Raw genomic sequence first — 6,630 nt, forward strand, 5'->3', positions numbered from 1 at the left:
ATTCAGTAAAAATTTAACTTTGCAATTGAATTTTTCATTAGAAAAGTTTGGCACAACCTAATTTTGTACAGTATTCATTATCATCTTATGTTATAAACCAAACTGTCGTTACGTTTCATGTATAAATTAAACAAAAAGGAGTTCAGCCGGAGCCCGTCTAAGCCCCCCTCTACACCAGCACAACGTTCGCCCGAAGCACACCCTACTTTTCGTAAGTCGGGCGGACACCGACGACGGTCGTCCAATTATTGTACGAAGCCAGAGCGAGGCTCGCACGAGGCCGAAGAGTAAGGGCGACCTCCGACCGACAAAAACATCGGGTCTAAAATCATCGGATTGCCGCCCGACTATTGGCCGAGGATTGGTCGTTGCTCGGGCGAGCTACTGGCAACCTGTTGATGAGCTCTCCGAGGCCTCGCTGAATTTCAGCGCAGCTTCCAGTGACACGCAAACGTCGGCCTAAAACCGCCCGAAGCCCGCGTAATCGACATAAGGCCCTTGGACATTGTGGCCCTGAGACATACATTCGTACCAGGTGGAAGGACTCAACAACAGAAAATAGCCCCAGGCAAAACAGAGAGCTGAGTCGAGGTGAGAGACAGAAAGAACAACTAGTATACATTGTTTCAAAGAGGAAGCACGCACAGCATTAGTGTATAATTAAGGGTTAATGACACGCCCCGAGTATGGTGTATATGGTGTCATAACGCCTGGTCATGTGCTATAACCACCGAATAAAACCACCGACTGAGCGAAGCTCATAGCTATCAAAACCTGGCCAGGAGAGTCCCGCGCCAGTGTCTCACATTGAATAGTAAACAAGAGAGTTTCTTTGACTGCAGATGTCTGCAGTCATAGCATCGATTGCTAGGCGACGCTTTTGATCCATGAAGTGGATCCATCAAGAAGATGTACTTTTCATTCATGACAAACAAAGGTTTTTAATTGCTTATGAGTTTCTTAATTTCAATATTCAATCAGACCAGATTTCCACACACAAGCTTAAGGAAGTGACCTGTCCTTGGTGCTGCTTAACACATTTTATTCACACATACACGTACAAACAAACCTGTTGATCTATGCTGGACACTATCCACACACACAAACATGCCTCTCCTAGATACTGCACCTCACCACACCTGACAAACGCACAGGTATACCGTATACCTGTTCGTGGTGCTGAGTTACCCTTTTTTGTTTTTCCCAGTTACTGTAACTGGCACCTTTGATGTATGACGAAACCGTCCCTGGAAATAACCACATATATCACTGGCAGCGTCGCCATAAACGGGATTCCAGTAACACGACCAACGGACGTTGAAGGTGCTAAATGCTTTTCAACAGGTCGTCGGTTAACGCAAAAACCATTGCAGTTCTACACAAACATTGCTAGGACACGCTTTTGATCCATGAGAATATGAATATGGTAGATAATTGCAGTTCTAGTGAACGTTGCTAGATGACGCCTTTGATCCATGACAATGAAGCTTCTATAGAGGTACATGATTGCAATAATTGCAATGCGAAAGAAGTGCTAGGCGGCGCTTTTGATCCATAAACAAAGCTACTTGTCACTTATGACAAAGGTTGTTGATTAACCCTCATCCGACCGATTGATTGATTGGAATTGCAACAGTGCAATACACGTGGGACACAGGCAGCTATTGCTGATGTCGTGACCCACACACATAATGTACCCGATTTTTACACTTGGGCGGAGTGGGGAAAATCGTGTTAAGTACCTTTTTTCCCAAAGGCACAAGATCGGTGGCAGCAGGGGATTCGAACCCGGAACCCCTTGGTTCTGAGTCGGAAATCCTGCCTGTACGCCACACGACCCCACATAAAGGGTACATTTTTGCGACTGATCTGGCCGTATGGGGTCCAAGCAAACCCCATTGTATTCTGCTCATAAACACATTTCTGGTGGTTCTTCTTGTAATAAGTATATACATTTATATATATACTGTTTTTTAATCTATTAAGGATACTGTAGAAAGTTCTAGTTTGAATAATCAATGACGATATTACAATGTTTGCAGAAAATGATTTTGCTATAGAATATATTACATACCCCTAATTTTGACGATGTTGGTGTCTTATCATTTCACAAAACCATGATATTGATGCTATAATGATACTGGTGGCCTAGTCGCTGACCATATATTGTTTTATTGGTCTACATTTGGACGTGTTTTAGTGTAAAAATAAATGATTAACATGATTAATGCAGAATGAGGGGGTGGCGAGTTTTACTACATTCATTTTCAGAAAGTCCGTGCCTTGATTTTTTATGAAGCAATAACTTGTTGCCATAATAACCATGATAGCAAATTCCTGTTATTGAATAGAATGGTCTTGATGTTATGTTATATACAATAGTAATAACAATAGAACGATAAAAGAGAAAAAAAGGCGAAGTGCGAACGTCCTAACGCCCTACGTCATTAATTGAATGATAGACATTAATCTGTTTTGTTGAAGAAGGTCAGGTATCTAGGTAATGGTATTCACCGTGTACCAGAATGACAGTTAGTCAAGAAATGGATATGATAAAAAGTATTTAAGCACGGTTTCTCATCAGGTTGAAGGAAGACGCGTACGTTGAAGGGGTGGGAGGGGTCTTGCTATATCCTTTAGAGTTCTCGTAGTGATGCTCCTCTTCTCCCAGGATTAAGGCTAGATGTGTGCGCATTGGGTATTCCACATATGTTAAGGTAGATCTGTTGAGGCTAGAAGCACATGGACGTTATCTAGAGAACTGAGCCGGTTTGGCCGGCAGTAGAATTTGAGTACCGATAAATCTACCTGTAGCGACACCCCAGTTACCACGGGAATGCAAAAGTAATTTTCTGCGCTTAATGGAATTTCATTAGTGGTTATCTAAATAATCTTCTGAACGTGATGCCAATAATAAGGATAGAATCTGGTAGGGGTTTGACTTCACATGTATATACAAGGACCGTTAATGTGAAATCCTACCTAAACAATATCGTGCCAATACTTTGAGAATTTATGTAAATCTGATGATAGACGAGGAGTCATTATCTGGATCAATAAATACCGACAGGTTCGCGTTTAGTGTAATCTATATGTCGGTAGGAAGGGGTCTGTTAGTAAGTGACACAATTTGTATGAGTGGACATTATACATTTACGTTGTATGGTGTATCAATGCCTGGAATTTATGTTTTTATGTTCTTAAATTAGTAAGAAAATTACATTATTAGTGTTGACATTAAATTGTCAAAGTGACCTTTGTGTTGTTATCTGGCAGATTTCGAAGATAGCGCCTTCAGTAAGAAGCAGATTGGTGGTACTGAAGCTTCCAGTAGTAATCCACAACTGTATTGCACCCTTGGAACTGTCGAATGGCCCAAAACCGGAAACAAGCTGTCGACGGTCGGTGCCGATGGATTTAAGATATCGCGAACATGTAATTTTGTCTGTTTGTTTGTCTGTTTGTATTGCATACCCGGTAAACCGCATCAAGGCGTAACACACCAGGTTTGTACTGAAGAAGTACAAGCTGCATATCCAGACAGATTTATATGATCCACACACACCGGGAAGGACCCCTACTCTTTTCGATAAGTGTGTTGGGTTCTTTAACGTGCTTTAACCCTCCACAAACACGGGACCTCCATTGTTAAAACGTCCTATCCGAGGGACGTCCCTAACCGAAGCTAGGTACTCATTTTTACCTGATATTTTTACCTGAGTGAAGTGGGGAAAGTCGTGTAAAGTGCCCAAGGGCACTACGTCAACGGGACAAATCAAGGAACCCGGGATTCGAACCCGGTATCTCTGGGTTCTGGGGCCAAACACCCTGCCACTACGCCACCGCGACGCCAATTGATGTTTACATTGTGCTAATTTACAACCGTTGGCTGGTGTACAACATTTTGGATGTATAATTGTATTCTTAACTACTATATGTTTTGTACGACACATGCACGACTATCCCAAGTACACCCTCAGTTTGCAATCATGCGTCGATCAACGAATATGACCTTGCCCTTTAATAACGAATGCAAAAAATTTTCAATTCATATACATTTATGTTCCAAAACCTATGCTATGTACACGTCATTTACACACACGTTACATGCATGGCATGTAACACTTGTCACTATGACTCCCTAAAACAGGGTTTGGCTCATGTCCCTTTTGAAGTTACTACTACATTCATAACTATAACTACTACTTTCGTATTCAAAATCATTCCCGGCCCATGTTTGTAACGGTGCGCACGCGGTCGCTAAAAGCCTTCGGTGAAGATTGTGTTCGTGAAGAGACTGTAAAATGCCCAGATAATGGGTTATCGTAGGGTGTGTTGTAAGAACGACAGGCGACTCCCGGCGCACAGTACATGTTAGTCAAATGAAGCTGAAGTAGTGTAGGATGTACTATAGAACCAGGAACGCCACAACCAAGCCAATGAGCGTCCAAAACTATGACCAACACTTTGTGATCCTTGGTGCCTTCTGTTCATGCCCCTTCCCAGTGGTATGTGTGGGCTTACCTGCAATACCTTCAGTACCGCCAGTAACGTTACGTGTGTCTTCACCCCTAGTCACCCCGCAGTACCAGTAGAGTAGTACCTGTCGTTGTGTGTGTCTTTACACCAGGCGCCCCGCAGTACCAGTAGAGTAGTACCTGTCGTTGTGTGTGTCTTTACACCAGGCGCCCCGCAGTACCAGTAGAGTAGTACCTGTCGTTGTGTGTGTGTCTTCACCCTAGACACCCCGCGGTACCAGTAGAGTAGTACCTGTCGTTATGTGTGTCTTTACACCAGGCGCCCCGCAGTACCAGTAGAGTAGTACCTGTCGTTGTGTGTGTGTCTTCACCCTAGACACCCCGCGGTACCAGTAGAGTAGTACCTGTCGTTATGTGTGTCTTTACCCCAGACAACCCACAGTACCGTGCAGTAGCATCTGTCGTTCTACGAGGAGCTTGATTGTCTCATCTCAGCCATCCCAAAGGCAAACAAAGTCATCATCCTAGGCGACCTCAACGCCAGAGTGGGACAAGACTGCCAAACGTGGAATGGCGCCAATGGACACCACAGTGTGGGAAAGTGCAACAGCAATGGACTGCTGCTCCTGAAGTTGTGCTTACTGCACGAACTTCTCATCACCAACACCCTATTTCGCCTACCTATGCGTAAAAGGACGTCATGGGTGCACCCACGCTCTAAACATTGGCACCTGATTGACTTTGTCATCACCAGGAAAAGGGACAGACAGGACGTCAAGGTCACTAAAGCCATGTGTGGAGCAGAGTGCTGGACTGACCATCGGCTGATCGTATCCAAATTTAAACTTCAGATTCAGCCGAAAAGGCGACCCCAGGGATAAAAGATCTGCAAGAAACTGGACACCGCCAAACTCAAGCAGGGAGAGACCTCAACTTGTCTTGCCAGCGACCTGCATAGTAAGCTAAATGACCTTCACATAGGAGAGGCTTCTGTGGAGGACGACTGGTCTACCCTAAAGAAGACAGTTTACACAACAGCCTTTCAGCACCTAGGCACAACAAAGCGTAGAAACCAGGACTGGTTTGACGAGAACGATGCTCAGATCTCATCTCTCCTGACTGAAAAGCACCGCCTACACAGACTCACCATGAACGACCCTGCATCTACTTGCAAGAAAGCAGCATTCAAGAACATACGTCGGGAATGCCAGCAGCGTCTCAGAAGATGCAGGAGGACTGGCTCAGCAAGAAGGCGGATGAAATCCAATCCTTTGCTGGCACACTCTAAGAGTTTCTATGACGCAATAAGAGCGCTCTATGGACCCCAGCGCTCCAGCTCCTTCCCTCTTCTTAGTGCCGATGGAAGGACCCTAATCACCGACAGAGCCAAGATCCTTGAGCGATGGGCAGAACACTTTGAAGCCGTCCTAAACCGTCCATCCACCATCAACAATGAAGCTATTAATCGTCTCCCACAGATCCCAGTCAATGAGGAACTAGATGCACTACCTTCCCTCTGTGAGACAACGAAGGCCATCACCCAAATTTCTAGTGGTAAAGCGCCTGGCCTTGACGGCATACCAGCTGAGGTTTACAAGTCTGGAGGACCTGCACTCACTCAGAAGCTCACGGACATCTTCCAGTCCATGTGACAGAAAGGTGCCATCCCCCAAGACTTCAAGGACGCATCCATCATTCACCTCTACAAAAGAAAAGGGAACCGCCAGTCATGTGACAGTCACAGGGGCATCTCACTCCTGTCTATAGCCGGTAAGATCCTTGCAAGAATTCTTCTCAACCGACTCATTAGACACCTTGAACAAGGACATCTCCCTGAGAGCCAGTGTGGCTTCCGAGCCGGTAGAGGTACAGCCGACATGGTCTTCGCAGCAAGACAGCAACAGGAAAAATGTCAAGAACAACACAGGGACCTCTATATCACCTTTATCGATCTTACTAAAGCATTCGATACGGTGAGTAGAGATGGCCTATGGAGAATCATGGCCAAGTTCGGATGTCCAGAACATTTCATCTCCATGATTCGTCAGTTCCACGAGGGCATGACAGCCCATGTCCAGGACGACGGTGAAACTTCTGCAGCCTTCCCAGAGACTAACAGAGTTAAACAAGGATGTGTCCTGGCGCCAACACT

The sequence above is a fragment of the Branchiostoma lanceolatum genome, chromosome 18 (genome assembly GCF_035083965.1).
Source record: "Branchiostoma lanceolatum isolate klBraLanc5 chromosome 18, klBraLanc5.hap2, whole genome shotgun sequence".
In the NCBI taxonomy this organism is placed as follows: domain Eukaryota; kingdom Metazoa; phylum Chordata; class Leptocardii; order Amphioxiformes; family Branchiostomatidae; genus Branchiostoma; species Branchiostoma lanceolatum.